This window comes from Choloepus didactylus, chromosome 3 (genome assembly GCF_015220235.1).
Source record: "Choloepus didactylus isolate mChoDid1 chromosome 3, mChoDid1.pri, whole genome shotgun sequence".
NCBI classification, from domain to species: domain Eukaryota; kingdom Metazoa; phylum Chordata; class Mammalia; order Pilosa; family Megalonychidae; genus Choloepus; species Choloepus didactylus.
Window position 1 is genome coordinate 78766305 of NC_051309.1, and position 7135 is coordinate 78773439.

The following is a 7135-nucleotide window of genomic DNA, read 5'->3' on the forward strand; positions in this document are numbered from 1 at the left end:
AAAAACTTTCTACGGATGTGGAATAATAAACACTCAACAATTGGAGTTGAACAAGTACGTAACCATAGAATAAGAATGATCAAGGATTAACAACACGGCACTGAAGCATGAAATAGACATTCCTGCAAAAGACAGTGTGGGACAGAACCAGCATGGATCATTCAGAAAAGGATCAGAACCAGCATAGACATGTTTTCCTTAGATGCTCTGATAAAGGGTTAGCACCATTTCTTTAGTGAGGAGGAAGAATTAGAACTATAAATAAGAACTCATATATGGAAGGGTTTGTTCATGGTAGGTAGGTATGACAAGAACAAGCATACTTACAAGTATTCTCCATGCTGTCTCCCTCCTCCTCCATCTAGGGGTGGAACTAGCCTGTTCCAGAGTCTTTTTTATTATGGTTGGAGGAGTGAGTGCAGAGAGGATTGGAAAGATCCAAGCCTAGATTCATTTCCATTAAAAAGTACAGGGAGAGAGTGCAGTAGGAAGAGACAAGATTTATCTCTGATCAAGCAGACAGTTGAGGATACAGAGTCTAAGGATGAATGTTCACTGGGGCAGTGATAGGGACAGGTTATTGAGGCAGGAGGACAGCTGCCTAGTAGATGATAGCTCAGCTGCAGCCCAAGCAAAAGAAGCAAGCAGCATGGCTTCATCTGGTCTTCAAAACCTTAATTATCCTCTACGTCCCAGGAATGATTTTTTCACTTGACTATGCCCCTTAGCCATCAACTTTTAAGTTCCCTCACATAATGCCACTTTTGAAGACATCAAAAGCTCTTGCTTCCAAACCAGGAATAAACAGAACCATGAACCTTTTATGGCTCCAGAATGATTTGGAAACAGCAGTATGGGCTTTGGCAGTAGCTCCTATTCCCAAGCACCAGAGAAAGTGACACTTCTTGTAGATGGGACACATTTTTTTGTGAATCTACAAATTATCACTGCTCATCTGGATACCATGTTGGGAAGGATGTTTGGACCAGGAAGAGAGAACAACTTCACAAGGCCCAGTGAGAAGGGAGAGTGCAAGATTGCTGAAGGAAACAGTGCAACTGTATTTTGCACAGTGTTGGATTACTACAAATGTGGTATCATCAATTGTTCTGATGACATCTCTATCCCAGACCTTAGAGATACATGCAATTATCTCTGCATTAACTTTGACTTCAGCACTATCTGATGTCAAGATCTGAGTGCTTAATCAAAACCACAATGAGATACCATTTCACACCCCTTAGAATGGCTACTAGTAAAAAGAAAACAAAAAAAGGAAAATAACAAGTGTTGGAGAGGATGTGGAGAAATAAGAATACTCATTCCTTGTTGGGAGGGACTGTAACACAGTGCAGCCACTGTGGAAGACAGTTTGGCAATTACTCAGAGGGTTAAGTATAGAATTACCATATAATCTGGCAATCCTACTTCTAGGTATATACCCAAAAGAATTGAAAGCAGAAACTCAAACAGATATTTGCACACCAATTTTCATAGTGGCATAATTCACAATTGCCAAAAGATGGAAGCAACCCCAATGTCCATAAACTGATGAGTGGATAAACAAAATATGGTATATATACACACAACGGAATATTATTCAGCAGTAAAAGGGAATGTAGTTCTGATACATGCAACAACATGAATGAACCTTGAAGACATCATGTTGCATGAAATAAGACACAAAAGGGCAAATGTACCATCTCACTAATGTGAAATAATTATAATCAAATTCGTAGAGTCAGGAACTAGAGAACTAGTTACCAGGGAACTAAGCTGGGGTAGGAAACAGAGAGCAAATGTTTAAATTGTACAGTTTCTATTTGGGATGATGGAAAAGTTTTGATAATGGATGGTGGTGATGGTAACATAACATTGTGAATGTATATAAGAGCACTGAATTATATACTGGAACGTGGTTAAAGGGGGAAATTTTAGGTTGTATATGTTACTAGAATAAATATTTAAAAAAAAAAAAAAAAACCATGGAACTGTACAAAACAAACAGGGAATCTGAAGGTAAACCATAGTTAATAGTACAATTAGAATACTCTTTTATCAGTTGTAACAAATATACCACACTAACACAAGGCATTTATAATGGGGGGAATATTGGAGAACTCTGTATTTTCTGCATGATTTTCCTGTAAATCTAACAACTTCTCTAATAAAAAAATGAGAGAGAGAGAGAAAGCGAGCTGAAGTAGGAGCTACTCCTGGAGTGTGGACGGTGGCACTAAGGCACAGAGAGACTAAATGTCCTGCTGCCCGTCTCAGGGTGAGGAGGGGGAGACGAGAAGCTGCACCCTGAACCCAGTAGCCTGCTTCAGAGCTGGCACCCAAAAAAAAAAAAAAGAAAAAGATCTGAGTGCTTTACTGCATGAGCTGTCCAATGATGGAGCTCGCAAGCAGTTCAGTCATTACCTCAAAAGGCTCATCCTGCCCATAAGGGTAGGCTGTGCCAAGAAGGGGGAGGAAGAGTGCCACATTGTTGTGCTGACAGATGAGGATTCTGTGGACTGAGATGAAGATTACTCCCCACCCATAGGGGAGGAATATTCCCAAATTCTTTATAGTTCCAAACTCTACAATTTCTTCAAATATATTGAGAATTGGGATGTTGCAAAAACATGTTAAAGGAACAGGGCTTGAAAAAAATTCACATTGGAGTTGAAGGTTATCCTAGCTGTAGAGAAAAGATTAAGAGAAGACCTGGTGGCTGGCTGAAGTAATCTATATTTATGTGTAGTGTCCTTTTATCCAGATGTCATGGGAAAAAGGAAGAAGGAAAGAGTCACCATGCAGATTTCCAATGTGTTCGAAGCAAATCCCTCACCAATCTCGTAGCCACTGGAGAGGGTGTCTTGGAGGACCAGGAGATATCAGTACCTCACCCACCTCAAGTGGCTGAACTTGACTGGCTAAATTCCTCACTTTCTCACATGGGTTCTAATGGCTTTCAAGATTAGGGCCAAATGGGGGTTCACCGCTTCTGGGAGCTTCTCTCTGTCTAGGATATCCAAACCCAATCCTCCCCATTTTCCCCAAGGTTTGTCACCCTGAGTAAGGGACATGCTTCTCCACCATCCTTTCACTTTCTCACATAATTAACATGGGTCCTTTTTAGTAAGTTCATGCCTCCAGCAAGGGATGAAGCAGCACTGGTATTTAAGCTACCAGCTTTGCAGCAGCCCTGGAAACTTGAAAATTTGGGGGTCTGGTGCTGTTCACTGAGTCTTTGCATAACGTGAAAGCAAGAAAGGAAGTCAAGACTCCTGTTGCCTCATCTTCAGCAAAGCAATCCTCATCCTTTACACTCCGTTCTTGGTTTTTGTTTGTTTTGTGCCGTTTTATACCAGGCAGATCTCTTAGTAGCAAAGGGACCAAACTTAAAAGGAGACAATCTCTTATCTCCTAAAAGCAGGCATGGATGGCATGCTCATTAGAGGTTGAGGATGCCATTCGTACTTCAGAATGCCCAAAAGGAAATTCTTCTTAAGAGCTAAGTTTAATTCTGTTTTTCATTAATGCAGTGAACAATCCCAAATCTCACAGAGATTCTTTGTCAGGAAGGGCACTGGCATAACAATGTTTACGAAACCTTTTAGCTTCAAGGTTTTTGAAACCAAGAAAATTGATTATTCATTTGTAATAAAACTCACAACTCAAGTAGAAGAACCTTTCCAAATCCATCTACTTTGATTATCGTGGCTTGGAATCTGGTTTGAAGCCATAGGTCTTGATACCCTGGGACAGCACAGTGCTATGTGCATGGATGGGAGACCTTAGGTATGGTTTCAAGGATTCTAAGATGATGGTTGGGGGTGGGGTCTCAAAAGTGCTTAATTTTTCAATAGAAAGGCCCAGGGAAGGGCATTTGGGATGAGGCTGGGTGGGAAAATGTCACCTGCACAGGCTGTCCCTATGGAGTATTTTTCTTTGTATAATCTTTGCATACCATGGGATGTTTCTGAATAAGAATACATATCCATTTTTAAAATAGTCTGTCAGCTGCTCACACACTGGGTAAGGAAACAATATCAGTGTTGTCCCCAAAGGAAGGAAAATGAGGGGTAGTAATTTTGTTTGATCTATCAGCTCCATCTTAACAATACATCGTATATGACAACCAAATCACTCTCCCCCCAGGCCCCACAGTACTGAATTGTTTTCATCTGATCCCTCCATGGTTATTAACAGCAGGCCCTTGTGTCATGACTAGTGAATGCCTTTGTCATCAGGGAACCAAAGTCCAGAGACAGATGTAAGTGTTTGGGAATTATCTCCCATTTGGTTAGAAGCTGGCCTCCCAAGCACCAATCCAAGGCATTTACTCATCCACAAATTTTGAAGATATTCCAAGGCAAGCTACTTGATTCCATTTTATTTGACTGCTCCCCTCCACAAGCAAAATCAGATGGGTGTTGAAAGATACTCTTCTTGGGCTTCAAGAACAAGAGTTTTCCTAAGGATGTTATGGTGGCAGTCAGTGTTCTATTCCTTACTCAGAAAAAGATGGAGTTGTAAGGGGATAAATTGAACCAACCCCCACCAGTTCTGATAACCTTTGGCATCCATTTGCAAGGCTGATGGCCAGGGTTAAAGTTGTAACTTATAGATGTACAGATGGGGTAGTTTTCCTTTAAGTGAAACTAATTGGCTCTTATTTGTGGTCAGCTTTAGCCTTGACCTTACCAGCACCACATTCATACCACTAGCACTTGACTGGCCCAGTACTTGTTTAATGGTACTTCCCCCTTATGCTTCTCAATGGACTTCCATGCCATTGCAAAGGAAATGATCTAATATTTGGGTGTTTTATGACTTTCATGAGTTTTTCAATAAATATGTATAACTTCCCCTCAACACATAGTTTATGTACTGCTAACAGTAAGTGTAAACACCCCAAGCTAACACTCTAAAACTAATTAGCCCTTGCTTTGGTAAAAAGCCATTTTTGAAAGTATGGCATGTATTTGGCATTTTGTTCTATGCAAATGATTAATTTTCTGAGGTTTTCAAGAGTAAGGTCTTGTTTTTACCTATTTTGGGTTTACATGCTCTTGACCCCAACTCCATGGACTGAGATGGAAATCTGTGGTGGTAAACTTCTCCCAGGGTCACTTGGGTGATGGTGACTGATGGAAAAACTGGGACCACAGGCTCCTTCTGGTGGAGAGGGAGGTTCCTTCTGCACCTTGCCCTCTGAGCTGGGCATGCTCCACTCAGCCATGACCTGCTGCATTCCCTGGCCAGGACATGAGGCACTGACAGGACCTCTCAGTCCTCACATGGACAGGAGATAGGCTGCTGCCATCTCCTTCAGAGTCAGTTTCTGGCCAGCCAAACAAAAAGTGTTTTTCTGTAGTATAGAAGACAGAAATCAGATTTGGTGTTAGAATTTCTTAGTGCCTAAAATAGTAAGCCAGGCTGTTTATATAGAGACATTTTTATAAGAAAACAGTTTTACTCAGAATATCTTGTACTCATAGGCGTCTCAGGAAGCCAAGATGAACCTGATTTGAGGTTTAGAATCTGAGTTTGTCTATCACATCACATAATTGTTTTTAAGTATTTGCTTTTGAAGAGTTGGGGAGAGGACCAAGAAACAGTGTTCAAAGCTATCAGATTAGGTTGTTGTGTTATGGTTTCTCTAAGGTGGAGGTGAGGTATTGAATGAATGACAGCAAAAAGGGTAAGGAAGACAGAAAGTAGCTGGACTTAACTGTACAATAATAGTCACTATTATTTTAAACTAAATTCCAAGCGAACAGAGTGATATCTAATGTATACAGGTCTATGAAGATATGGTGGAATAAGCCCTGGAAGGATGGATGTACTTGCAAATAATGTTGCAAAGGGTCCTTCTTTAAGTAAAAACAATATTGAAAGCATAGGCTTTAATTTAAACTCTGTCATAAAGTTTGATACAGACTCTTTTTTATCAAGTGTTAATAGAAATTTAAGAATCAAGGGGTTCTAGTAATTTATTCAATGCCACTGCTTGCCATCATTTGGAAATTGTTAAAATGGGGATAGTGGGGCCTGCACTCAGAAAGCAAACCTGAAGGCTTTGTGAGAGATGAAGCCATACCCATGCCCTGCGTGCAATCAACTCTGCAGAAGAACGTTACATTTTTTTCCAAGGAAAAATGCTTGTTGGTTTTTCCTCTTTTACTTTGTTTACTTTTAAAGTTGTACATGTTCACCTACCAGTGTTCACAAAATCCTATATTTGAGATGCATTTTCTATAATAATAAAATATCTTTCGTGAAAAAACAAAAAGTACAGGGAAATCTTCCAAGAAAAGGCAGTTTGGGCCATCAAAGGGATGGACAAAAGGACTGAGAAGAAAGCTGAGTGATCCAGGACTAAAATCTTGGGATTGACTGAGGAAAGAATTGAGAGGCTAAAAGGAGATAACTGAGAGAAGCAGGTTTCTAAAAGTTTTGCTCTAACCCAACCTATGTGATTCTCCTTTGTGACATTATAAAGAGATTTTGGTGAGGACTAACATAAGCATTAACATTACTTTCAGCTCAAGGATAACACTCTGAAAGGATGGGACACTGTCCTCCAGGATGTGGTATATGCTTTCAAACAATGGCCATTCAAACCATTCTAAATGGTGCTGGAGTACAGGGATCTGGGAACTAAGGGGTGGAAATAGTATGCTCTAGTCTAACTCAACTCTAGGCTCTAACAAATATGCCTAGTGACCCACTTTCAGATTTTGTGTTTCCAAAACTCACAGTGCTAAGCTCTGGTAACTTGAAGGTTCTGGTTTCAAGGGGACAAACATTGGTGCCAAAGACATAATGTGTTCTACTAGGCTTAAAGCCAGAACTTCCACCTCGTAACTCTGGGCTCTTCATGCTCATGGGCCAGCAGATAAATAAAGGAGCTACTATGCTGGCTGAAGTAATTGATCCTGATTATCATGAGGTGTGAGGATTGCTGACACTTATGGAGATGTGAAATTCACTGTAATATCTCTTTGCTGTTCCTGTGCCTTGAGCAACTTCAGTAGCTATGGATGGATCACAGCAAGGCAACCAAAAGTTCACACCCCCAGGAATGAAGGTCTAGGTCACCCCATCAGGTAAGCAAATTAGATTAGCTGGAATTGTTAAC

At 40.5% G+C, this 7135-nt stretch overlaps 1 pseudogene; it reads left to right on the plus strand.

Annotated features, from left to right (window-relative positions):
* Nucleotides 1-544: 544 nt before the first annotated feature.
* LOC119529514 lies at nucleotides 545-2969 on the plus strand (annotated as a pseudogene).
* Nucleotides 2970-7135: the final 4166 nt, after the last annotated feature.